Raw genomic sequence first — 20575 nt, 5'->3', positions numbered from 1 at the left:
AAGGCTGTGACATCCCATGCCGAAAATTGGATGGACTAGAGAAGACCCGCCCAGGGGTCCCAGCCAATCGGTGAATGGCCATTGCAGTCCCCGCCACCTCAAATGGCCTGACGATGGTATGGACGTAAGCCACCTTTCATCTTCTTCCTATTGCATCTCTTCTACAATGTGACATTTTTTTTACAATTGTGTAGGTGTACAATCTACGGCGCTGGGCGGCTTTCAGAGAGAGAAGTGAAAAAGCTTACGGCACCTGGGATTCCCAGGCGGTCTTCCATCCAGGTACTAACCAGGCCCTGCTCTGCTTAGCTTCCGAGATCAGACGAGATCGGGCGGAACCAGAGAGGTATGGCCGTAAGCTGCTTTTCATCTTTTTCCTAATCCTTTAAAACGTGTCAAAGATAATCAGAAGTTTCTTTTTCTAAAATTGAAGCAGTTCTTAGCATTGGCAAGAGAGGTTCCTAAAGCCTGAAGGTAACTTTACTTTTCTTCACTGGCAATTCTAACATGTTGGGTTAGCACCTGTATTTCAACGGCTAAATTACAAACAATAGTATGCCAATCGTAAATGTTGATCAACACTAATTTAGCAATCATGAAACGGAATCATTTTGGATAATATTGTCTAATTTCCTTTCATATCCAACGTTAAAACAACACTAAACATGCATCTCTTCAACAATGTGATATTCTTTTTGTAATTTGTAGGTGTACAATCTGCGGCGCTCGGCGGCTTTCGGAGAGAGAAGTGAAAGAGCTTACGGCACCTGGGATTCCCAGGCGGTCTTCCATCCAGGTACTAACCAGGCCCTGCTCTGCTTAGCTTCCGAGATCAGACGAGATCGGGCGGAACCAGAGAGGTATGGCCGTAAGCTGCTTTTTATCTTTTTCCTAATCCTTTATAATGCGTCAATGAATTATGACACGCCTGCCGTTGGCATCTTTGTGTGGGTTAAATAAGGGTATGCAAAGAAGGCTGTGACATCCCATGCCGAAAATTGGATGGACTAGAGAAGACCCGCCCAGGGGTCCCAGCCAATCGGTGAATGGCCATTGCAGTCCCCGCCACCTCAAATGGCCTGACGATGGTATGGACGTAAGCCACCTTTCATCTTCTTCCTATTGCATCTCTTCTACAATGTGACATTTTTTTTACAATTGTGTAGGTGTACAATCTACGGCGCTGGGCGGCTTTCAGAGAGAGAAGTGAAAAAGCTTACGGCACCTGGGATTCCCAGGCGGTCTTCCATCCAGGTACTAACCAGGCCCTGCTCTGCTTAGCTTCCGAGATCAGACGAGATCGGGCGGAACCAGAGAGGTATGGCCGTAAGCTGCTTTTTATCTTTTTCCTAATCCTTTATAATGCGTCAATGAATTATGACACGCCTGCCGTTGGCATCTTTGTGTGGGTTAAATAAGGGTATGCAAAGAAGGCTGTGACATCCCATGCCGAAAATTGGATGGACTAGAGAAGACCCGCCCAGGGGTCCCAGCCAATCGGTGAATGGCCATTGCAGTCCCCGCCACCTCAAATGGCCTGACGATGGTATGGACGTAAGCCACCTTTCATCTTCTTCCTATTGCATCTCTTCTACAATGTGACATTTTTTTTACAATTGTGTAGGTGTACAATCTACGGCGCTGGGCGGCTTTCAGAGAGAGAAGTGAAAAAGCTTACGGCACCTGGGATTCCCAGGCGGTCTTCCATCCAGGTACTAACCAGGCCCTGCTCTGCTTAGCTTCCGAGATCAGACGAGATCGGGCGGAACCAGAGAGGTATGGCCGTAAGCTGCTTTTCATCTTTTTCCTAATCCTTTAAAACGTGTCAAAGATAATCAGAAGTTTCTTTTTCTAAAATTGAAGCAGTTCTTAGCATTGGCAAGAGAGGTTCCTAAAGCCTGAAGGTAACTTTACTTTTCTTCACTGGCAATTCTAACATGTTGGGTTAGCACCTGTATTTCAACGGCTAAATTACAAACAATAGTATGCCAATCGTAAATGTTGATCAACACTAATTTAGCAATCATGAAACGGAATCATTTTGGATAATATTGTCTAATTTCCTTTCATATCCAACGTTAAAACAACACTAAACATGCATCTCTTCAACAATGTGATATTCTTTTTGTAATTTGTAGGTGTACAATCTGCGGCGCTCGGCGGCTTTCGGAGAGAGAAGTGAAAAAGCTTACGGCACCTGGGATTCCCAGGCGGTCTTCCATCCAGGTACTAACCAGGCCCTGCTCTGCTTAGCTTCCGAGATCAGACGAGATCGGGCGGAACCAGAGAGGTATGGCCGTAAGCTGCTTTTTATCTTTTTCCTAATCCTTTATAATGCGTCAATGAATTATGACACGCCTGCCGTTGGCATCTTTGTGTGGGTTAAATAAGGGTATGCAAAGAAGGCTGTGACATCCCATGCCGAAAATTGGATGGACTAGAGAAGACCCGCCCAGGGGTCCCAGCCAATCGGTGAATGGCCATTGCAGTCCCCGCCACCTCAAATGGCCTGACGATGGTATGGACGTAAGCCACCTTTCATCTTCTTCCTATTGCATCTCTTCTACAATGTGACATTTTTTTTACAATTGTGTAGGTGTACAATCTACGGCGCTGGGCGGCTTTCAGAGAGAGAAGTGAAAAAGCTTACGGCACCTGGGATTCCCAGGCGGTCTTCCATCCAGGTACTAACCAGGCCCTGCTCTGCTTAGCTTCCGAGATCAGACGAGATCGGGCGGAACCAGAGAGGTATGGCCGTAAGCTGCTTTTCATCTTTTTCCTAATCCTTTAAAACGTGTCAAAGATAATCAGAAGTTTCTTTTTCTAAAATTGAAGCAGTTCTTAGCATTGGCAAGAGAGGTTCCTAAAGCCTGAAGGTAACTTTACTTTTCTTCACTGGCAATTCTAACATGTTGGGTTAGCACCTGTATTTCAACGGCTAAATTACAAACAATAGTATGCCAATCGTAAATGTTGATCAACACTAATTTAGCAATCATGAAACGGAATCATTTTGGATAATATTGTCTAATTTCCTTTCATATCCAACGTTAAAACAACACTAAACATGCATCTCTTCAACAATGTGATATTCTTTTTGTAATTTGTAGGTGTACAATCTGCGGCGCTCGGCGGCTTTCGGAGAGAGAAGTGAAAGAGCTTACGGCACCTGGGATTCCCAGGCGGTCTTCCATCCAGGTACTAACCAGGCCCTGCTCTGCTTAGCTTCCGAGATCAGACGAGATCGGGCGGAACCAGAGAGGTATGGCCGTAAGCTGCTTTTTATCTTTTTCCTAATCCTTTATAATGCGTCAATGAATTATGACACGCCTGCCGTTGGCATCTTTGTGTGGGTTAAATAAGGGTATGCAAAGAAGGCTGTGACATCCCATGCCGAAAATTGGATGGACTAGAGAAGACCCGCCCAGGGGTCCCAGCCAATCGGTGAATGGCCATTGCAGTCCCCGCCACCTCAAATGGCCTGACGATGGTATGGACGTAAGCCACCTTTCATCTTCTTCCTATTGCATCTCTTCTACAATGTGACATTTTTTTTACAATTGTGTAGGTGTACAATCTACGGCGCTGGGCGGCTTTCAGAGAGAGAAGTGAAAAAGCTTACGGCACCTGGGATTCCCAGGCGGTCTTCCATCCAGGTACTAACCAGGCCCTGCTCTGCTTAGCTTCCGAGATCAGACGAGATCGGGCGGAACCAGAGAGGTATGGCCGTAAGCTGCTTTTCATCTTTTTCCTAATCCTTTAAAACGTGTCAAAGATAATCAGAAGTTTCTTTTTCTAAAATTGAAGCAGTTCTTAGCATTGGCAAGAGAGGTTCCTAAAGCCTGAAGGTAACTTTACTTTTCTTCACTGGCAATTCTAACATGTTGGGTTAGCACCTGTATTTCAACGGCTAAATTACAAACAATAGTATGCCAATCGTAAATGTTGATCAACACTAATTTAGCAATCATGAAACGGAATCATTTTGGATATTATTGTCTAATTTCCTTTCATATCCAACGTTAAAACAACACTAAACATGCATCTCTTCAACAATGTGATATTCTTTTTGTAATTTGTAGGTGTACAATCTGCGGCGCTCGGCGGCTTTCGGAGAGAGAAGTGAAAAAGCTTACGGCACCTGGGATTCCCAGGCGGTCTTCCATCCAGGTACTAACCAGGCCCTGCTCTGCTTAGCTTCCGAGATCAGACGAGATCGGGCGGAACCAGAGAGGTATGGCCGTAAGCTGCTTTTTATCTTTTTCCTAATCCTTTATAATGCGTCAATGAATTATGACACGCCTGCCGTTGGCATCTTTGTGTGGGTTAAATAAGGGTATGCAAAGAAGGCTGTGACATCCCATGCCGAAAATTGGATGGACTAGAGAAGACCCGCCCAGGGGTCCCAGCCAATCGGTGAATGGCCATTGCAGTCCCCGCCACCTCAAATGGCCTGACGATGGTATGGACGTAAGCCACCTTTCATCTTCTTCCTATTGCATCTCTTCTACAATGTGACATTTTTTTTACAATTGTGTAGGTGTACAATCTACGGCGCTGGGCGGCTTTCAGAGAGAGAAGTGAAAAAGCTTACGGCACCTGGGATTCCCAGGCGGTCTTCCATCCAGGTACTAACCAGGCCCTGCTCTGCTTAGCTTCCGAGATCAGACGAGATCGGGCGGAACCAGAGAGGTATGGCCGTAAGCTGCTTTTTATCTTTTTCCTAATCCTTTATAATGCGTCAATGAATTATGACACGCCTGCCGTTGGCATCTTTGTGTGGGTTAAATAAGGGTATGCAAAGAAGGCTGTGACATCCCATGCCGAAAATTGGATGGACTAGAGAAGACCCGCCCAGGGGTCCCAGCCAATCGGTGAATGGCCATTGCAGTCCCCGCCACCTCAAATGGCCTGACGATGGTATGGACGTAAGCCACCTTTCATCTTCTTCCTATTGCATCTCTTCTACAATGTGACATTTTTTTTACAATTGTGTAGGTGTACAATCTACGGCGCTGGGCGGCTTTCAGAGAGAGAAGTGAAAAAGCTTACGGCACCTGGGATTCCCAGGCGGTCTTCCATCCAGGTACTAACCAGGCCCTGCTCTGCTTAGCTTCCGAGATCAGACGAGATCGGGCGGAACCAGAGAGGTATGGCCGTAAGCTGCTTTTCATCTTTTTCCTAATCCTTTAAAACGTGTCAAAGATAATCAGAAGTTTCTTTTTCTAAAATTGAAGCAGTTCTTAGCATTGGCAAGAGAGGTTCCTAAAGCCTGAAGGTAACTTTACTTTTCTTCACTGGCAATTCTAACATGTTGGGTTAGCACCTGTATTTCAACGGCTAAATTACAAACAATAGTATGCCAATCGTAAATGTTGATCAACACTAATTTAGCAATCATGAAACGGAATCATTTTGGATATTATTGTCTAATTTCCTTTCATATCCAACGTTAAAACAACACTAAACATGCATCTCTTCAACAATGTGATATTCTTTTTGTAATTTGTAGGTGTACAATCTGCGGCGCTCGGCGGCTTTCGGAGAGAGAAGTGAAAAAGCTTACGGCACCTGGGATTCCCAGGCGGTCTTCCATCCAGGTACTAACCAGGCCCTGCTCTGCTTAGCTTCCGAGATCAGACGAGATCGGGCGGAACCAGAGAGGTATGGCCGTAAGCTGCTTTTTATCTTTTTCCTAATCCTTTATAATGCGTCAATGAATTATGACACGCCTGCCGTTGGCATCTTTGTGTGGGTTAAATAAGGGTATGCAAAGAAGGCTGTGACATCCCATGCCGAAAATTGGATGGACTAGAGAAGACCCGCCCAGGGGTCCCAGCCAATCGGTGAATGGCCATTGCAGTCCCCGCCACCTCAAATGGCCTGACGATGGTATGGACGTAAGCCACCTTTCATCTTCTTCCTATTGCATCTCTTCTACAATGTGACATTTTTTTTACAATTGTGTAGGTGTACAATCTACGGCGCTGGGCGGCTTTCAGAGAGAGAAGTGAAAAAGCTTACGGCACCTGGGATTCCCAGGCGGTCTTCCATCCAGGTACTAACCAGGCCCTGCTCTGCTTAGCTTCCGAGATCAGGCGGAACCAGAGAGGTATGGCCGTAAGCTGCTTTTCATCTTTTTCCTAATCCTTTAAAACGTGTCAAAGATAATCAGAAGTTTCTTTTTCTAAAATTGAAGCAGTTCTTAGCATTGGCAAGAGAGGTTCCTAAAGCCTGAAGGTAACTTTACTTTTCTTCACTGGCAATTCTAACATGTTGGGTTAGCACCTGTATTTCAACGGCTAAATTACAAACAATAGTATGCCAATCGTAAATGTTGATCAACACTAATTTAGCAATCATGAAACGGAATCATTTTGGATATTATTGTCTAATTTCCTTTCATATCCAACGTTAAAACAACATTAAACATGCATCTCTTCAACAATGTGATATTCTTTTTGTAATTTGTAGGTGTACAATCTGCGGCGCTCGGCGGCTTTCGGAGAGAGAAGTGAAAAAGCTTACGGCACCTGGGATTCCCAGGCGGTCTTCCATCCAGGTACTAACCAGGCCCTGCTCTGCTTAGCTTCCGAGATCAGACGAGATCGGGCGGAACCAGAGAGGTATGGCCGTAAGCTGCTTTTTATCTTTTTCCTAATCCTTTATAATGCGTCAATGAATTATGACACGCCTGCCGTTGGCATCTTTGTGTGGGTTAAATAAGGGTATGCAAAGAAGGCTGTGACATCCCATGCCGAAAATTGGATGGACTAGAGAAGACCCGCCCAGGGGTCCCAGCCAATCGGTGAATGGCCATTGCAGTCCCCGCCACCTCAAATGGCCTGACGATGGTATGGACGTAAGCCACCTTTCATCTTCTTCCTATTGCATCTCTTCTACAATGTGACATTTTTTTTACAATTGTGTAGGTGTACAATCTACGGCGCTGGGCGGCTTTCAGAGAGAGAAGTGAAAAAGCTTACGGCACCTGGGATTCCCAGGCGGTCTTCCATCCAGGTACTAACCAGGCCCTGCTCTGCTTAGCTTCCGAGATCAGGCGGAACCAGAGAGGTATGGCCGTAAGCTGCTTTTTATCTTTTTCCTAATCCTTTATAATGCGTCAATGAATTATGACACGCCTGCCGTTGGCATCTTTGTGTGGGTTAAATAAGGGTATGCAAAGAAGGCTGTGACATCCCATGCCGAAAATTGGATGGACTAGAGAAGACCCGCCCAGGGGTCCCAGCCAATCGGTGAATGGCCATTGCAGTCCCCGCCACCTCAAATGGCCTGACGATGGTATGGACGTAAGCCACCTTTCATCTTCTTCCTATTGCATCTCTTCTACAATGTGACATTTTTTTTACAATTGTGTAGGTGTACAATCTACGGCGCTGGGCGGCTTTCAGAGAGAGAAGTGAAAAAGCTTACGGCACCTGGGATTCCCAGGCGGTCTTCCATCCAGGTACTAACCAGGCCCTGCTCTGCTTAGCTTCCGAGATCAGACGAGATCGGGCGGAACCAGAGAGGTATGGCCGTAAGCTGCTTTTCATCTTTTTCCTAATCCTTTAAAACGTGTCAAAGATAATCAGAAGTTTCTTTTTCTAAAATTGAAGCAGTTCTTAGCATTGGCAAGAGAGGTTCCTAAAGCCTGAAGGTAACTTTACTTTTCTTCACTGGCAATTCTAACATGTTGGGTTAGCACCTGTATTTCAACGGCTAAATTACAAACAATAGTATGCCAATCGTAAATGTTGATCAACACTAATTTAGCAATCATGAAACGGAATCATTTTGGATAATATTGTCTAATTTCCTTTCATATCCAACGTTAAAACAACACTAAACATGCATCTCTTCAACAATGTGATATTCTTTTTGTAATTTGTAGGTGTACAATCTGCGGCGCTCGGCGGCTTTCGGAGAGAGAAGTGAAAAAGCTTACGGCACCTGGGATTCCCAGGCGGTCTTCCATCCAGGTACTAACCAGGCCCTGCTCTGCTTAGCTTCCGAGATCAGACGAGATCGGGCGGAACCAGAGAGGTATGGCCGTAAGCTGCTTTTTATCTTTTTCCTAATCCTTTATAATGCGTCAATGAATTATGACACGCCTGCCGTTGGCATCTTTGTGTGGGTTAAATAAGGGTATGCAAAGAAGGCTGTGACATCCCATGCCGAAAATTGGATGGACTAGAGAAGACCCGCCCAGGGGTCCCAGCCAATCGGTGAATGGCCATTGCAGTCCCCGCCACCTCAAATGGCCTGACGATGGTATGGACGTAAGCCACCTTTCATCTTCTTCCTATTGCATCTCTTCTACAATGTGACATTTTTTTTACAATTGTGTAGGTGTACAATCTACGGCGCTGGGCGGCTTTCAGAGAGAGAAGTGAAAAAGCTTACGGCACCTGGGATTCCCAGGCGGTCTTCCATCCAGGTACTAACCAGGCCCTGCTCTGCTTAGCTTCCGAGATCAGACGAGATCGGGCGGAACCAGAGAGGTATGGCCGTAAGCTGCTTTTTATCTTTTTCCTAATCCTTTATAATGCGTCAATGAATTATGACACGCCTGCCGTTGGCATCTTTGTGTGGGTTAAATAAGGGTATGCAAAGAAGGCTGTGACATCCCATGCCGAAAATTGGATGGACTAGAGAAGACCCGCCCAGGGGTCCCAGCCAATCGGTGAATGGCCATTGCAGTCCCCGCCACCTCAAATGGCCTGACGATGGTATGGACGTAAGCCACCTTTCATCTTCTTCCTATTGCATCTCTTCTACAATGTGACATTTTTTTTACAATTGTGTAGGTGTACAATCTACGGCGCTGGGCGGCTTTCAGAGAGAGAAGTGAAAAAGCTTACGGCACCTGGGATTCCCAGGCGGTCTTCCATCCAGGTACTAACCAGGCCCTGCTCTGCTTAGCTTCCGAGATCAGACGAGATCGGGCGGAACCAGAGAGGTATGGCCGTAAGCTGCTTTTCATCTTTTTCCTAATCCTTTAAAACGTGTCAAAGATAATCAGAAGTTTCTTTTTCTAAAATTGAAGCAGTTCTTAGCATTGGCAAGAGAGGTTCCTAAAGCCTGAAGGTAACTTTACTTTTCTTCACTGGCAATTCTAACATGTTGGGTTAGCACCTGTATTTCAACGGCTAAATTACAAACAATAGTATGCCAATCGTAAATGTTGATCAACACTAATTTAGCAATCATGAAACGGAATCATTTTGGATAATATTGTCTAATTTCCTTTCATATCCAACGTTAAAACAACACTAAACATGCATCTCTTCAACAATGTGATATTCTTTTTGTAATTTGTAGGTGTACAATCTGCGGCGCTCGGCGGCTTTCGGAGAGAGAAGTGAAAAAGCTTACGGCACCTGGGATTCCCAGGCGGTCTTCCATCCAGGTACTAACCAGGCCCTGCTCTGCTTAGCTTCCGAGATCAGACGAGATCGGGCGGAACCAGAGAGGTATGGCCGTAAGCTGCTTTTTATCTTTTTCCTAATCCTTTATAATGCGTCAATGAATTATGACACGCCTGCCGTTGGCATCTTTGTGTGGGTTAAATAAGGGTATGCAAAGAAGGCTGTGACATCCCATGCCGAAAATTGGATGGACTAGAGAAGACCCGCCCAGGGGTCCCAGCCAATCGGTGAATGGCCATTGCAGTCCCCGCCACCTCAAATGGCCTGACGATGGTATGGACGTAAGCCACCTTTCATCTTCTTCCTATTGCATCTCTTCTACAATGTGACATTTTTTTTACAATTGTGTAGGTGTACAATCTACGGCGCTGGGCGGCTTTCAGAGAGAGAAGTGAAAAAGCTTACGGCACCTGGGATTCCCAGGCGGTCTTCCATCCAGGTACTAACCAGGCCCTGCTCTGCTTAGCTTCCGAGATCAGACGAGATCGGGCGGAACCAGAGAGGTATGGCCGTAAGCTGCTTTTCATCTTTTTCCTAATCCTTTAAAACGTGTCAAAGATAATCAGAAGTTTCTTTTTCTAAAATTGAAGCAGTTCTTAGCATTGGCAAGAGAGGTTCCTAAAGCCTGAAGGTAACTTTACTTTTCTTCACTGGCAATTCTAACATGTTGGGTTAGCACCTGTATTTCAACGGCTAAATTACAAACAATAGTATGCCAATCGTAAATGTTGATCAACACTAATTTAGCAATCATGAAACGGAATCATTTTGGATAATATTGTCTAATTTCCTTTCATATCCAACGTTAAAACAACACTAAACATGCATCTCTTCAACAATGTGATATTCTTTTTGTAATTTGTAGGTGTACAATCTGCGGCGCTCGGCGGCTTTCGGAGAGAGAAGTGAAAAAGCTTACGGCACCTGGGATTCCCAGGCGGTCTTCCATCCAGGTACTAACCAGGCCCTGCTCTGCTTAGCTTCCGAGATCAGACGAGATCGGGCAGAACCAGAGAGGTATGGCCGTAAGCTGCTTTTTATCTTTTTCCTAATCCTTTATAATGCGTCAATGAATTATGACACGCCTGCCGTTGGCATCTTTGTGTGGGTTAAATAAGGGTATGCAAAGAAGGCTGTGACATCCCATGCCGAAAATTGGATGGACTAGAGAAGACCCGCCCAGGGGTCCCAGCCAATCGGTGAATGGCCATTGCAGTCCCCGCCACCTCAAATGGCCTGACGATGGTATGGACGTAAGCCACCTTTCATCTTCTTCCTATTGCATCTCTTCTACAATGTGACATTTTTTTTACAATTGTGTAGGTGTACAATCTACGGCGCTGGGCGGCTTTCAGAGAGAGAAGTGAAAAAGCTTACGGCACCTGGGATTCCCAGGCGGTCTTCCATCCAGGTACTAACCAGGCCCTGCTCTGCTTAGCTTCCGAGATCAGACGAGATCGGGCGGAACCAGAGAGGTATGGCCGTAAGCTGCTTTTCATCTTTTTCCTAATCCTTTAAAACGTGTCAAAGATAATCAGAAGTTTCTTTTTCTAAAATTGAAGCAGTTCTTAGCATTGGCAAGAGAGGTTCCTAAAGCCTGAAGGTAACTTTACTTTTCTTCACTGGCAATTCTAACATGTTGGGTTAGCACCTGTATTTCAACGGCTAAATTACAAACAATAGTATGCCAATCGTAAATGTTGATCAACACTAATTTAGCAATCATGAAACGGAATCATTTTGGATATTATTGTCTAATTTCCTTTCATATCCAACGTTAAAACAACACTAAACATGCATCTCTTCAACAATGTGATATTCTTTTTGTAATTTGTAGGTGTACAATCTGCGGCGCTCGGCGGCTTTCGGAGAGAGAAGTGAAAAAGCTTACGGCACCTGGGATTCCCAGGCGGTCTTCCATCCAGGTACTAACCAGGCCCTGCTCTGCTTAGCTTCCGAGATCAGACGAGATCGGGCGGAACCAGAGAGGTATGGCCGTAAGCTGCTTTTTATCTTTTTCCTAATCCTTTATAATGAGTCAATGAATTATGACACGCCTGCCGTTGGCATCTTTGTGTGGGTTAAATAAGGGTATGCAAAGAAGGCTGTGACATCCCATGCCGAAAATTGGATGGACTAGAGAAGACCCGCCCAGGGGTCCCAGCCAATCGGTGAATGGCCATTGCAGTCCCCGCCACCTCAAATGGCCTGACGATGGTATGGACGTAAGCCACCTTTCATCTTCTTCCTATTGCATCTCTTCTACAATGTGACATTTTTTTTACAATTGTGTAGGTGTACAATCTACGGCGCTGGGCGGCTTTCAGAGAGAGAAGTGAAAAAGCTTACGGCACCTGGGATTCCCAGGCGGTCTTCCATCCAGGTACTAACCAGGCCCTGCTCTGCTTAGCTTCCGAGATCAGGCGGAACCAGAGAGGTATGGCCGTAAGCTGCTTTTTATCTTTTTCCTAATCCTTCATAATGCGTCAATGAATTATGACACGCCTGCCGTTGGCATCTTTGTGTGGGTTAAATAAGGGTATGCAAAGAAGGCTGTGACATCCCATGCCGAAAATTGGATGGACTAGAGAAGACCCGCCCAGGGGTCCCAGCCAATCGGTGAATGGCCATTGCAGTCCCCGCCACCTCAAATGGCCTGACGATGGTATGGACGTAAGCCACCTTTCATCTTCTTCCTATTGCATCTCTTCTACAATGTGACATTTTTTTTACAATTGTGTAGGTGTACAATCTACGGCGCTGGGCGGCTTTCAGAGAGAGAAGTGAAAAAGCTTACGGCACCTGGGATTCCCAGGCGGTCTTCCATCCAGGTACTAACCAGGCCCTGCTCTGCTTAGCTTCCGAGATCAGACGAGATCGGGCGGAACCAGAGAGGTATGGCCGTAAGCTGCTTTTTATCTTTTTCCTAATCCTTTATAATGCGTCAATGAATTATGACACGCCTGCCGTTGGCATCTTTGTGTGGGTTAAATAAGGGTATGCAAAGAAGGCTGTGACATCCCATGCCGAAAATTGGATGGACTAGAGAAGACCCGCCCAGGGGTCCCAGCCAATCGGTGAATGGCCATTGCAGTCCCCGCCACCTCAAATGGCCTGACGATGGTATGGACGTAAGCCACCTTTCATCTTCTTCCTATTGCATCTCTTCTACAATGTGACATTTTTTTTACAATTGTGTAGGTGTACAATCTACGGCGCTGGGCGGCTTTCAGAGAGAGAAGTGAAAAAGCTTACGGCACCTGGGATTCCCAGGCGGTCTTCCATCCAGGTACTAACCAGGCCCTGCTCTGCTTAGCTTCCGAGATCAGACGAGATCGGGCGGAACCAGAGAGGTATGGCCGTAAGCTGCTTTTCATCTTTTTCCTAATCCTTTAAAACGTGTCAAAGATAATCAGAAGTTTCTTTTTCTAAAATTGAAGCAGTTCTTAGCATTGGCAAGAGAGGTTCCTAAAGCCTGAAGGTAACTTTACTTTTCTTCACTGGCAATTCTAACATGTTGGGTTAGCACCTGTATTTCAACGGCTAAATTACAAACAATAGTATGCCAATCGTAAATGTTGATCAACACTAATTTAGCAATCATGAAACGGAATCATTTTGGATATTATTGTCTAATTTCCTTTCATATCCAACGTTAAAACAACACTAAACATGCATCTCTTCAACAATGTGATATTCTTTTTGTAATTTGTAGGTGTACAATCTGCGGCGCTCGGCGGCTTTCGGAGAGAGAAGTGAAAAAGCTTACGGCACCTGGGATTCCCAGGCGGTCTTCCATCCAGGTACTAACCAGGCCCTGCTCTGCTTAGCTTCCGAGATCAGACGAGATCGGGCGGAACCAGAGAGGTATGGCCGTAAGCTGCTTTTTATCTTTTTCCTAATCCTTTATAATGCGTCAATGAATTATGACACGCCTGCCGTTGGCATCTTTGTGTGGGTTAAATAAGGGTATGCAAAGAAGGCTGTGACATCCCATGCCGAAAATTGGATGGACTAGAGAAGACCCGCCCAGGGGTCCCAGCCAATCGGTGAATGGCCATTGCAGTCCCCGCCACCTCAAATGGCCTGACGATGGTATGGACGTAAGCCACCTTTCATCTTCTTCCTATTGCATCTCTTCTACAATGTGACATTTTTTTTACAATTGTGTAGGTGTACAATCTACGGCGCTGGGCGGCTTTCAGAGAGAGAAGTGAAAAAGCTTACGGCACCTGGGATTCCCAGGCGGTCTTCCATCCAGGTACTAACCAGGCCCTGCTCTGCTTAGCTTCCGAGATCAGGCGGAACCAGAGAGGTATGGCCGTAAGCTGCTTTTTATCTTTTTCCTAATCCTTTATAATGCGTCAATGAATTATGACACGCCTGCCGTTGGCATCTTTGTGTGGGTTAAATAAGGGTATGCAAAGAAGGCTGTGACATCCCATGCCGAAAATTGGATGGACTAGAGAAGACCCGCCCAGGGGTCCCAGCCAATCGGTGAATGGCCATTGCAGTCCCCGCCACCTCAAATGGCCTGACGATGGTATGGACGTAAGCCACCTTTCATCTTCTTCCTATTGCATCTCTTCTACAATGTGACATTTTTTTTACAATTGTGTAGGTGTACAATCTACGGCGCTGGGCGGCTTTCAGAGAGAGAAGTGAAAAAGCTTACGGCACCTGGGATTCCCAGGCGGTCTTCCATCCAGGTACTAACCAGGCCCTGCTCTGCTTAGCTTCCGAGATCAGACGAGATCGGGCGGAACCAGAGAGGTATGGCCGTAAGCTGCTTTTCATCTTTTTCCTAATCCTTTAAAACGTGTCAAAGATAATCAGAAGTTTCTTTTTCTAAAATTGAAGCAGTTCTTAGCATTGGCAAGAGAGGTTCCTAAAGCCTGAAGGTAACTTTACTTTTCTTCACTGGCAATTCTAACATGTTGGGTTAGCACCTGTATTTCAACGGCTAAATTACAAACAATAGTATGCCAATCGTAAATGTTGATCAACACTAATTTAGCAATCATGAAACGGAATCATTTTGGATAATATTGTCTAATTTCCTTTCATATCCAACGTTAAAACAACACTAAACATGCATCTCTTCAACAATGTGATATTCTTTTTGTAATTTGTAGGTGTACAATCTGCGGCGCTCGGCGGCTTTCGGAGAGAGAAGTGAAAAAGCTTACGGCACCTGGGATTCCCAGGCGGTCTTCCATCCAGGTACTAACCAGGCCCTGCTCTGCTTAGCTTCCGAGATCAGACGAGATCGGGCGGAACCAGAGAGGTATGGCCGTAAGCTGCTTTTTATCTTTTTCCTAATCCTTTATAATGCGTCAATGAATTATGACACGCCTGCCGTTGGCATCTTTGTGTGGGTTAAATAAGGGTATGCAAAGAAGGCTGTGACATCCCATGCCGAAAATTGGATGGACTAGAGAAGACCCGCCCAGGGGTCCCAGCCAATCGGTGAATGGCCATTGCAGTCCCCGCCACCTCAAATGGCCTGACGATGGTATGGACGTAAGCCACCTTTCATCTTCTTCCTATTGCATCTCTTCTACAATGTGACATTTTTTTTACAATTGTGTAGGTGTACAATCTACGGCGCTGGGCGGCTTTCAGAGAGAGAAGTGAAAAAGCTTACGGCACCTGGGATTCCCAGGCGGTCTTCCATCCAGGTACTAACCAGGCCCTGCTCTGCTTAGCTTCCGAGATCAGACGAGATCGGGCGGAACCAGAGAGGTATGGCCGTAAGCTGCTTTTCATCTTTTTCCTAATCCTTTAAAACGTGTCAAAGATAATCAGAAGTTTCTTTTTCTAAAATTGAAGCAGTTCTTAGCATTGGCAAGAGAGGTTCCTAAAGCATGAAGGTAACTTTACTTTTCTTCACTGGCAATTCTAACATGTTGGGTTAGCACCTGTATTTCAACGGCTAAATTACAAACAATAGTATGCCAATCGTAAATGTTGATCAACACTAATTTAGCAATCATGAAACGGAATCATTTTGGATAATATTGTCTAATTTCCTTTCATATCCAACGTTAAAACAACACTAAACATGCATCTCTTCAACAATGTGATATTCTTTTTGTAATTTGTAGGTGTACAATCTGCGGCGCTCGGCGGCTTTCGGAGAGAGAAGTGAAAGAGCTTACGGCACCTGGGATTCCCAGGCGGTCTTCCATCCAGGTACTAACCAGGCCCTGCTCTGCTTAGCTTCCGAGATCAGACGAGATCGGGCGGAACCAGAGAGGTATGGCCGTAAGCTGCTTTTTATCTTTTTCCTAATCCTTTATAATGCGTCAATGAATTATGACACGCCTGCCGTTGGCATCTTTGTGTGGGTTAAATAAGGGTATGCAAAGAAGGCTGTGACATCCCATGCCGAAAATTGGATGGACTAGAGAAGACCCGCCCAGGGGTCCCAGCCAATCGGTGAATGGCCATTGCAGTCCCCACCACCTCAAATGGCCTGACGATGGTATGGACGTAAGCCACCTTTCATCTTCTTCCTATTGCATCTCTTCTACAATGTGACATTTTTTTTACAATTGTGTAGGTGTACAATCTACGGCGCTGGGCGGCTTTCAGAGAGAGAAGTGAAAAAGCTTACGGCACCTGGGATTCCCAGGCGGTCTTCCATCCAGGTACTAACCAGGCCCTGCTCTGCTTAGCTTCCGAGATCAGACGAGATCGGGCGGAACCAGAGAGGTATGGCCGTAAGCTGCTTTTTATCTTTTTCCTAATCCTTTATAATGCGTCAATGAATTATGACACGCCTGCCGTTGGCATCTTTGTGTGGGTTAAATAAGGGTATGCAAAGAAGGCTGTGACATCCCATGCCGAAAATTGGATGGACTAGAGAAGACCCGCCCAGGGGTCCCAGCCAATCGGTGAATGGCCATTGCAGTCCCCGCCACCTCAAATGGCCTGACGATGGTATGGACGTAAGCCACCTTTCATCTTCTTCCTATTGCATCTCTTCTACAATGTGACATTTTTTTTACAATTGTGTAGGTGTACAATCTACGGCGCTGGGCGGCTTTCAGAGAGAGAAGTGAAAAAGCTTACGGCACCTGGGATTCCCAGGCGGTCTTCCATCCAGGTACTAACCAGGCCCTGCTCTGCTTAGCTTCCGAGATCAGACGAGATCGGGCGGAACCAGAGAGGTATGGCCGTAAGCTGCTTTTCATCTTTTTCCTAATCCTTTAAAACGTGTCAAAGATAATCAGAAGTTTCTTTTTCTAAAATTGAAGCAGTTCTTAGCATTGGCAAGAGAGGTTCCTAAAGCCTGAAGGTAACTTTACTTTTCTTCACTGGCAATTCTAACATGTTGGGTTAGCACCTGTATTTCAACGGCTAAATTACAAACAATAGTATGCCAATCGTAAATGTTGATCAACACTAATTTAGCAATCATGAAACGGAATCATTTTGGATATTATTGTCTAATTTCCTTTCATATCCAACGTTAAAACAACACTAAACATGCATCTCTTCAACAATGTGATATTCTTTTTGTAATTTGTAGGTGTACAATCTGCGGCGCTCGGCGGCTTTCGGAGAGAGAAGTGAAAAAGCTTACGGCACCTGGGATTCCCAGGCGGTCTTCCATCCAGGTACTAACCAGGCCCTGCTCTGCTTAGCTTCCGAGATCAGACGAGATCGGGCGGAACCAGAGAGGTATGGCCGTAAGCTGCTTTTTATCTTTTTCCTAATCCTTTATAATGCGTCAATGAATTATGACACGCCTGCCGTTGGCATCTTTGTGTGGGTTAAATAAGGGTATGCAAAGAAGGCTGTGACATCCCATGCCGAAAATTGGATGGACTAGAGAAGACCCGCCCAGGGGTCCCAGCCAATCGGTGAATGGCCATTGCAGTCCCCGCCACCTCAAATGGCCTGACGATGGTATGGACGTAAGCCACCTTTCATCTTCTTCCTATTGCATCTCTTCTACAATGTGACATTTTTTTTACAATTGTGTAGGTGTACAATCTACGGCGCTGGGCGGCTTTCAGAGAGAGAAGTGAAAAAGCTTACGGCACCTGGGATTCCCAGGCGGTCTTCCATCCAGGTACTAACCAGGCCCTGCTCTGCTTAGCTTCCGAGATCAGACGAGATCGGGCGGAACCAGAGAGGTATGGCCGTAAGCTGCTTTTCATCTTTTTCCTAATCCTTTAAAACGTGTCAAAGATAATCAGAAGTTTCTTTTTCTAAAATTGAAGCAGTTCTTAGCATTGGCAAGAGAGGTTCCTAAAGCCTGAAGGTAACTTTACTTTTCTTCACTGGCAATTCTAACATGTTGGGTTAGCACCTGTATTTCAACGGCTAAATTACAAACAATAGTATGCCAATCGTAAATGTTGATCAACACTAATTTAGCAATCATGAAACGGAATCATTTTGGATAATATTGTCTAATTTCCTTTCATATCCAACGTTAAAACAACACTAAACATGCATCTCTTCAACAATGTGATATTCTTTTTGTAATTTGTAGGTGTACAATCTGCGGCGCTCGGCGGCTTTCGGAGAGAGAAGTGAAAAAGCTTACGGCACCTGGGATTCCCAGGCGGTCTTCCATCCAGGTACTAACCAGGCCCTGCTCTGCTTAGCTTCCGAGATCAGACGAGATCGGGCGGAACCAGAGAGGTATGGCCGTAAGCTGCTTTTTATCTTTTTCCTAATCCTTTATAATGCGTCAATGAATTATGACACGCCTGCCGTTGGCATCTTTGTGTGGGTTAAATAAGGGTATGCAAAGAAGGCTGTGACATCCCATGCCGAAAATTGGATGGACTAGAGAAGACCCGCCCAGGGGTCCCAGCCAATCGGTGAATGGCCATTGCAGTCCCCGCCACCTCAAATGGCCTGACGATGGTATGGACGTAAGCCACCTTTCATCTTCTTCCTATTGCATCTCTTCTACAATGTGACATTTTTTTTACAATTGTGTAGGTGTACAATCTACGGCGCTGGGCGGCTTTCAGAGAGAGAAGTGAAAAAGCTTACGGCACCTGGGATTCCCAGGCGGTCTTCCATCCAGGTACTAACCAGGCCCTGCTCTGCTTAGCTTCCGAGATCAGACGAGATCGGGCGGAACCAGAGAGGTATGGCCGTAAGCTGCTTTTCATCTTTTTCCTAATCCTTTAAAACGTGTCAAAGATAATCAGAAGTTTCTTTTTCTAAAATTGAAGCAGTTCTTAGCATTGGCAAGAGAGGTTCCTAAAGCCTGAAGGTAACTTTACTTTTCTTCACTGGCAATTCTAACATGTTGGGTTAGCACCTGTATTTCAACGGCTAAATTACAAACAATAGTATGCCAATCGTAAATGTTGATCAACACTAATTTAGCAATCATGAAACGGAATCATTTTGGATATTATTGTCTAATTTCCTTTCATATCCAACGTTAAAACAACACTAAACATGCATCTCTTCAACAATGTGATATTCTTTTTGTAATTTGTAGGTGTACAATCTGCGGCGCTCGGCGGCTTTCGGAGAGAGAAGTGAAAAAGCTTACGGCACCTGGGATTCCCAGGCGGTCTTCCATCCAGGTACTAACCAGGCCCTGCTCTGCTTAGCTTCCGAGATCAGACGAGATCGGGCGGAACCAGAGAGGTATGGCCGTAAGCTGCTTTTTATCTTTTTCCTAATCCTTTATAATGCGTCAATGAATTATGACACGCCTGCCGTTGGCATCTTTGTGTGGGTTAAATAAGGGTATGCAAAGAAGGCTGTGACATCCCATGCCGAAAATTGGATGGACTAGAGAAGACCCGCCCAGGGGTCCCAGCCAATCGGTGAATGGCCATTGCAGTCCCCGCCACCTCAAATGGCCTGACGATGGTATGGACGTAAGCCACCTTTCATCTTCTTCCTATTGCATCTCTTCTACAATGTGACATTTTTTTTACAATTGTGTAGGTGTACAATCTACGGCGCTGGGCGGCTTTCAGAGAGAGAAGTGAAAAAGCTTACGGCACCTGGGATTCCCAGGCGGTCTTCCATCCAGGTACTAACCAGGCCCTGCTCTGCTTAGCTTCCGAGATCAGGCGGAACCAGAGAGGTATGGCCGTAAGCTGCTTTTTATCTTTTTCCTAATCCTTTATAATGCGTCAATGAATTATGACACGCCTGCCGTTGGCATCTTTGTGTGGGTTAAATAAGGGTATGCAAAGAAGGCTGTGACATCCCATGCCGAAAATTGGATGGACTAGAGAAGACCCGCCCAGGGGTCCCAGCCAATCGGTGAATGGCCATTGCAGTCCCCGCCACCTCAAATGGCCTGACGATGGTATGGACGTAAGCCACCTTTCATCTTCTTCCTATTGCATCTCTTCTACAATGTGACATTTTTTTTACAATTGTGTAGGTGTACAATCTACGGCGCTGGGCGGCTTTCAGAGAGAGAAGTGAAAAAGCTTACGGCACCTGGGATTCCCAGGCGGTCTTCCATCCAGGTACTAACCAGGCCCTGCTCTGCTTAGCTTCCGAGATCAGACGAGATCGGGCGGAACCAGAGAGGTATGGCCGTAAGCTGCTTTTTATCCTTTTCCTAATCCTTTATAATGCGTCAATGAATTATGACACGCCTGCCGTTGGCATCTTTGTGTGGGTTAAATAAGGGTATGCAAAGAAGGCTGTGACATCCCATGCCGAAAATTGGATGGACTAGAGAAGACCCGCCCAGGGGTCCCAGCCAATCGGTGAATGGCCATTGCAGTCCCCGCCACCTCAAATGGCCTGACGATGGTATGGACGTAAGCCACCTTTCATCTTCTTCCTATTGCATCTCTTCTACAATGTGACATTTTTTTTACAATTGTGTAGGTGTACAATCTACGGCGCTGGGCGGCTTTCAGAGAGAGAAGTGAAAAAGCTTACGGCACCTGGGATTCCCAGGCGGTCTTCCATCCAGGTACTAACCAGGCCCTGCTCTGCTTAGCTTCCGAGATCAGACGAGATCGGGCGGAACCAGAGAGGTATGGCCGTAAGCTGCTTTTCATCTTTTTCCTAATCCTTTAAAACGTGTCAAAGATAATCAGAAGTTTCTTTTTCTAAAATTGAAGCAGTTCTTAGCATTGGCAAGAGAGGTTCCTAAAGCCTGAAGGTAACTTTACTTTTCTTCA

The 20575-nt window shown here is 45.7% G+C and overlaps 38 non-coding genes and 5 pseudogenes across 38 annotated transcripts; all 43 read right to left on the bottom strand.

The window, feature by feature from the left end:
• Window positions 1-241: 241 nt before the first annotated feature.
• Window positions 242-360, bottom strand: LOC134123243 (5S ribosomal RNA). The gene has a single exon (XR_009954730.1). It is a non-coding gene; the product is annotated as a 5S ribosomal RNA (ribosomal RNA).
• Window positions 361-755: 395 nt separating this feature from the next.
• LOC134123242 (5S ribosomal RNA) lies at window positions 756-874 on the bottom strand. The gene has a single exon (XR_009954729.1). It is a non-coding gene; the product is annotated as a 5S ribosomal RNA (ribosomal RNA).
• Window positions 875-1213: 339 nt separating this feature from the next.
• LOC134123238 (5S ribosomal RNA) lies at window positions 1214-1332 on the bottom strand. Its single transcript, XR_009954725.1, has one exon. It is a non-coding gene; the product is annotated as a 5S ribosomal RNA (ribosomal RNA).
• Window positions 1333-1671: 339 nt separating this feature from the next.
• LOC134123231 (5S ribosomal RNA) lies at window positions 1672-1790 on the bottom strand. The gene has a single exon (XR_009954718.1). It is a non-coding gene; the product is annotated as a 5S ribosomal RNA (ribosomal RNA).
• Window positions 1791-2185: 395 nt separating this feature from the next.
• LOC134123224 (5S ribosomal RNA) lies at window positions 2186-2304 on the bottom strand. The gene has a single exon (XR_009954711.1). It is a non-coding gene; the product is annotated as a 5S ribosomal RNA (ribosomal RNA).
• Window positions 2305-2643: 339 nt separating this feature from the next.
• Window positions 2644-2762, bottom strand: LOC134123212 (5S ribosomal RNA). The gene has a single exon (XR_009954701.1). It is a non-coding gene; the product is annotated as a 5S ribosomal RNA (ribosomal RNA).
• Window positions 2763-3157: 395 nt separating this feature from the next.
• Window positions 3158-3276, bottom strand: LOC134123201 (5S ribosomal RNA). Its single transcript, XR_009954690.1, has one exon. It is a non-coding gene; the product is annotated as a 5S ribosomal RNA (ribosomal RNA).
• Window positions 3277-3615: 339 nt separating this feature from the next.
• LOC134123193 (5S ribosomal RNA) lies at window positions 3616-3734 on the bottom strand. The gene has a single exon (XR_009954683.1). It is a non-coding gene; the product is annotated as a 5S ribosomal RNA (ribosomal RNA).
• Window positions 3735-4129: 395 nt separating this feature from the next.
• Window positions 4130-4248, bottom strand: LOC134123185 (5S ribosomal RNA). Its single transcript, XR_009954673.1, has one exon. It is a non-coding gene; the product is annotated as a 5S ribosomal RNA (ribosomal RNA).
• Window positions 4249-4587: 339 nt separating this feature from the next.
• On the bottom strand, window positions 4588-4706 carry LOC134123177 (5S ribosomal RNA). Its single transcript, XR_009954664.1, has one exon. It is a non-coding gene; the product is annotated as a 5S ribosomal RNA (ribosomal RNA).
• Window positions 4707-5045: 339 nt separating this feature from the next.
• On the bottom strand, window positions 5046-5164 carry LOC134123170 (5S ribosomal RNA). The gene has a single exon (XR_009954657.1). It is a non-coding gene; the product is annotated as a 5S ribosomal RNA (ribosomal RNA).
• Window positions 5165-5559: 395 nt separating this feature from the next.
• On the bottom strand, window positions 5560-5678 carry LOC134123160 (5S ribosomal RNA). The gene has a single exon (XR_009954647.1). It is a non-coding gene; the product is annotated as a 5S ribosomal RNA (ribosomal RNA).
• Window positions 5679-6017: 339 nt separating this feature from the next.
• Window positions 6018-6126, bottom strand: LOC134123143 (5S ribosomal RNA; annotated as a pseudogene).
• A 395-nt stretch (window positions 6127-6521) lies between these two features.
• LOC134123151 (5S ribosomal RNA) lies at window positions 6522-6640 on the bottom strand. Its single transcript, XR_009954642.1, has one exon. It is a non-coding gene; the product is annotated as a 5S ribosomal RNA (ribosomal RNA).
• A 339-nt stretch (window positions 6641-6979) lies between these two features.
• Window positions 6980-7088, bottom strand: LOC134123142 (5S ribosomal RNA; annotated as a pseudogene).
• A 339-nt stretch (window positions 7089-7427) lies between these two features.
• LOC134123140 (5S ribosomal RNA) lies at window positions 7428-7546 on the bottom strand. The gene has a single exon (XR_009954641.1). It is a non-coding gene; the product is annotated as a 5S ribosomal RNA (ribosomal RNA).
• A 395-nt stretch (window positions 7547-7941) lies between these two features.
• LOC134123129 (5S ribosomal RNA) lies at window positions 7942-8060 on the bottom strand. The gene has a single exon (XR_009954638.1). It is a non-coding gene; the product is annotated as a 5S ribosomal RNA (ribosomal RNA).
• A 339-nt stretch (window positions 8061-8399) lies between these two features.
• Window positions 8400-8518, bottom strand: LOC134123118 (5S ribosomal RNA). Its single transcript, XR_009954627.1, has one exon. It is a non-coding gene; the product is annotated as a 5S ribosomal RNA (ribosomal RNA).
• Window positions 8519-8857: 339 nt separating this feature from the next.
• LOC134123107 (5S ribosomal RNA) lies at window positions 8858-8976 on the bottom strand. The gene has a single exon (XR_009954616.1). It is a non-coding gene; the product is annotated as a 5S ribosomal RNA (ribosomal RNA).
• A 395-nt stretch (window positions 8977-9371) lies between these two features.
• LOC134123097 (5S ribosomal RNA) lies at window positions 9372-9490 on the bottom strand. The gene has a single exon (XR_009954606.1). It is a non-coding gene; the product is annotated as a 5S ribosomal RNA (ribosomal RNA).
• A 339-nt stretch (window positions 9491-9829) lies between these two features.
• LOC134123086 (5S ribosomal RNA) lies at window positions 9830-9948 on the bottom strand. Its single transcript, XR_009954595.1, has one exon. It is a non-coding gene; the product is annotated as a 5S ribosomal RNA (ribosomal RNA).
• A 395-nt stretch (window positions 9949-10343) lies between these two features.
• LOC134123018 (5S ribosomal RNA) lies at window positions 10344-10462 on the bottom strand. Its single transcript, XR_009954527.1, has one exon. It is a non-coding gene; the product is annotated as a 5S ribosomal RNA (ribosomal RNA).
• Window positions 10463-10801: 339 nt separating this feature from the next.
• Window positions 10802-10920, bottom strand: LOC134123075 (5S ribosomal RNA). Its single transcript, XR_009954584.1, has one exon. It is a non-coding gene; the product is annotated as a 5S ribosomal RNA (ribosomal RNA).
• Window positions 10921-11315: 395 nt separating this feature from the next.
• Window positions 11316-11434, bottom strand: LOC134123063 (5S ribosomal RNA). The gene has a single exon (XR_009954572.1). It is a non-coding gene; the product is annotated as a 5S ribosomal RNA (ribosomal RNA).
• Window positions 11435-11773: 339 nt separating this feature from the next.
• LOC134123141 (5S ribosomal RNA) lies at window positions 11774-11882 on the bottom strand (annotated as a pseudogene).
• A 339-nt stretch (window positions 11883-12221) lies between these two features.
• On the bottom strand, window positions 12222-12340 carry LOC134123052 (5S ribosomal RNA). Its single transcript, XR_009954561.1, has one exon. It is a non-coding gene; the product is annotated as a 5S ribosomal RNA (ribosomal RNA).
• Window positions 12341-12679: 339 nt separating this feature from the next.
• On the bottom strand, window positions 12680-12798 carry LOC134123041 (5S ribosomal RNA). Its single transcript, XR_009954550.1, has one exon. It is a non-coding gene; the product is annotated as a 5S ribosomal RNA (ribosomal RNA).
• Window positions 12799-13193: 395 nt separating this feature from the next.
• LOC134123030 (5S ribosomal RNA) lies at window positions 13194-13312 on the bottom strand. Its single transcript, XR_009954539.1, has one exon. It is a non-coding gene; the product is annotated as a 5S ribosomal RNA (ribosomal RNA).
• A 339-nt stretch (window positions 13313-13651) lies between these two features.
• Window positions 13652-13760, bottom strand: LOC134123139 (5S ribosomal RNA; annotated as a pseudogene).
• Window positions 13761-14099: 339 nt separating this feature from the next.
• LOC134123019 (5S ribosomal RNA) lies at window positions 14100-14218 on the bottom strand. Its single transcript, XR_009954528.1, has one exon. It is a non-coding gene; the product is annotated as a 5S ribosomal RNA (ribosomal RNA).
• A 395-nt stretch (window positions 14219-14613) lies between these two features.
• Window positions 14614-14732, bottom strand: LOC134123008 (5S ribosomal RNA). The gene has a single exon (XR_009954517.1). It is a non-coding gene; the product is annotated as a 5S ribosomal RNA (ribosomal RNA).
• Window positions 14733-15071: 339 nt separating this feature from the next.
• LOC134122997 (5S ribosomal RNA) lies at window positions 15072-15190 on the bottom strand. Its single transcript, XR_009954506.1, has one exon. It is a non-coding gene; the product is annotated as a 5S ribosomal RNA (ribosomal RNA).
• Window positions 15191-15585: 395 nt separating this feature from the next.
• On the bottom strand, window positions 15586-15704 carry LOC134122985 (5S ribosomal RNA). Its single transcript, XR_009954495.1, has one exon. It is a non-coding gene; the product is annotated as a 5S ribosomal RNA (ribosomal RNA).
• Window positions 15705-16043: 339 nt separating this feature from the next.
• On the bottom strand, window positions 16044-16162 carry LOC134122974 (5S ribosomal RNA). The gene has a single exon (XR_009954484.1). It is a non-coding gene; the product is annotated as a 5S ribosomal RNA (ribosomal RNA).
• A 339-nt stretch (window positions 16163-16501) lies between these two features.
• LOC134122963 (5S ribosomal RNA) lies at window positions 16502-16620 on the bottom strand. Its single transcript, XR_009954473.1, has one exon. It is a non-coding gene; the product is annotated as a 5S ribosomal RNA (ribosomal RNA).
• A 395-nt stretch (window positions 16621-17015) lies between these two features.
• On the bottom strand, window positions 17016-17134 carry LOC134122951 (5S ribosomal RNA). Its single transcript, XR_009954461.1, has one exon. It is a non-coding gene; the product is annotated as a 5S ribosomal RNA (ribosomal RNA).
• A 339-nt stretch (window positions 17135-17473) lies between these two features.
• Window positions 17474-17592, bottom strand: LOC134122940 (5S ribosomal RNA). The gene has a single exon (XR_009954450.1). It is a non-coding gene; the product is annotated as a 5S ribosomal RNA (ribosomal RNA).
• A 395-nt stretch (window positions 17593-17987) lies between these two features.
• On the bottom strand, window positions 17988-18106 carry LOC134122929 (5S ribosomal RNA). The gene has a single exon (XR_009954439.1). It is a non-coding gene; the product is annotated as a 5S ribosomal RNA (ribosomal RNA).
• Window positions 18107-18445: 339 nt separating this feature from the next.
• Window positions 18446-18564, bottom strand: LOC134122918 (5S ribosomal RNA). Its single transcript, XR_009954428.1, has one exon. It is a non-coding gene; the product is annotated as a 5S ribosomal RNA (ribosomal RNA).
• Window positions 18565-18959: 395 nt separating this feature from the next.
• LOC134122907 (5S ribosomal RNA) lies at window positions 18960-19078 on the bottom strand. Its single transcript, XR_009954417.1, has one exon. It is a non-coding gene; the product is annotated as a 5S ribosomal RNA (ribosomal RNA).
• Window positions 19079-19417: 339 nt separating this feature from the next.
• LOC134123138 (5S ribosomal RNA) lies at window positions 19418-19526 on the bottom strand (annotated as a pseudogene).
• Window positions 19527-19865: 339 nt separating this feature from the next.
• On the bottom strand, window positions 19866-19984 carry LOC134122896 (5S ribosomal RNA). The gene has a single exon (XR_009954406.1). It is a non-coding gene; the product is annotated as a 5S ribosomal RNA (ribosomal RNA).
• Window positions 19985-20323: 339 nt separating this feature from the next.
• On the bottom strand, window positions 20324-20442 carry LOC134122885 (5S ribosomal RNA). The gene has a single exon (XR_009954394.1). It is a non-coding gene; the product is annotated as a 5S ribosomal RNA (ribosomal RNA).
• Window positions 20443-20575: the final 133 nt, after the last annotated feature.

The sequence above is a fragment of the Pungitius pungitius genome, unplaced genomic scaffold, assembly GCF_949316345.1.
Source record: "Pungitius pungitius unplaced genomic scaffold, fPunPun2.1 scaffold_31, whole genome shotgun sequence".
Taxonomy (NCBI): domain Eukaryota; kingdom Metazoa; phylum Chordata; class Actinopteri; order Perciformes; family Gasterosteidae; genus Pungitius; species Pungitius pungitius.
This window is presented reverse-complemented; position numbering and strand designations above follow the sequence as displayed.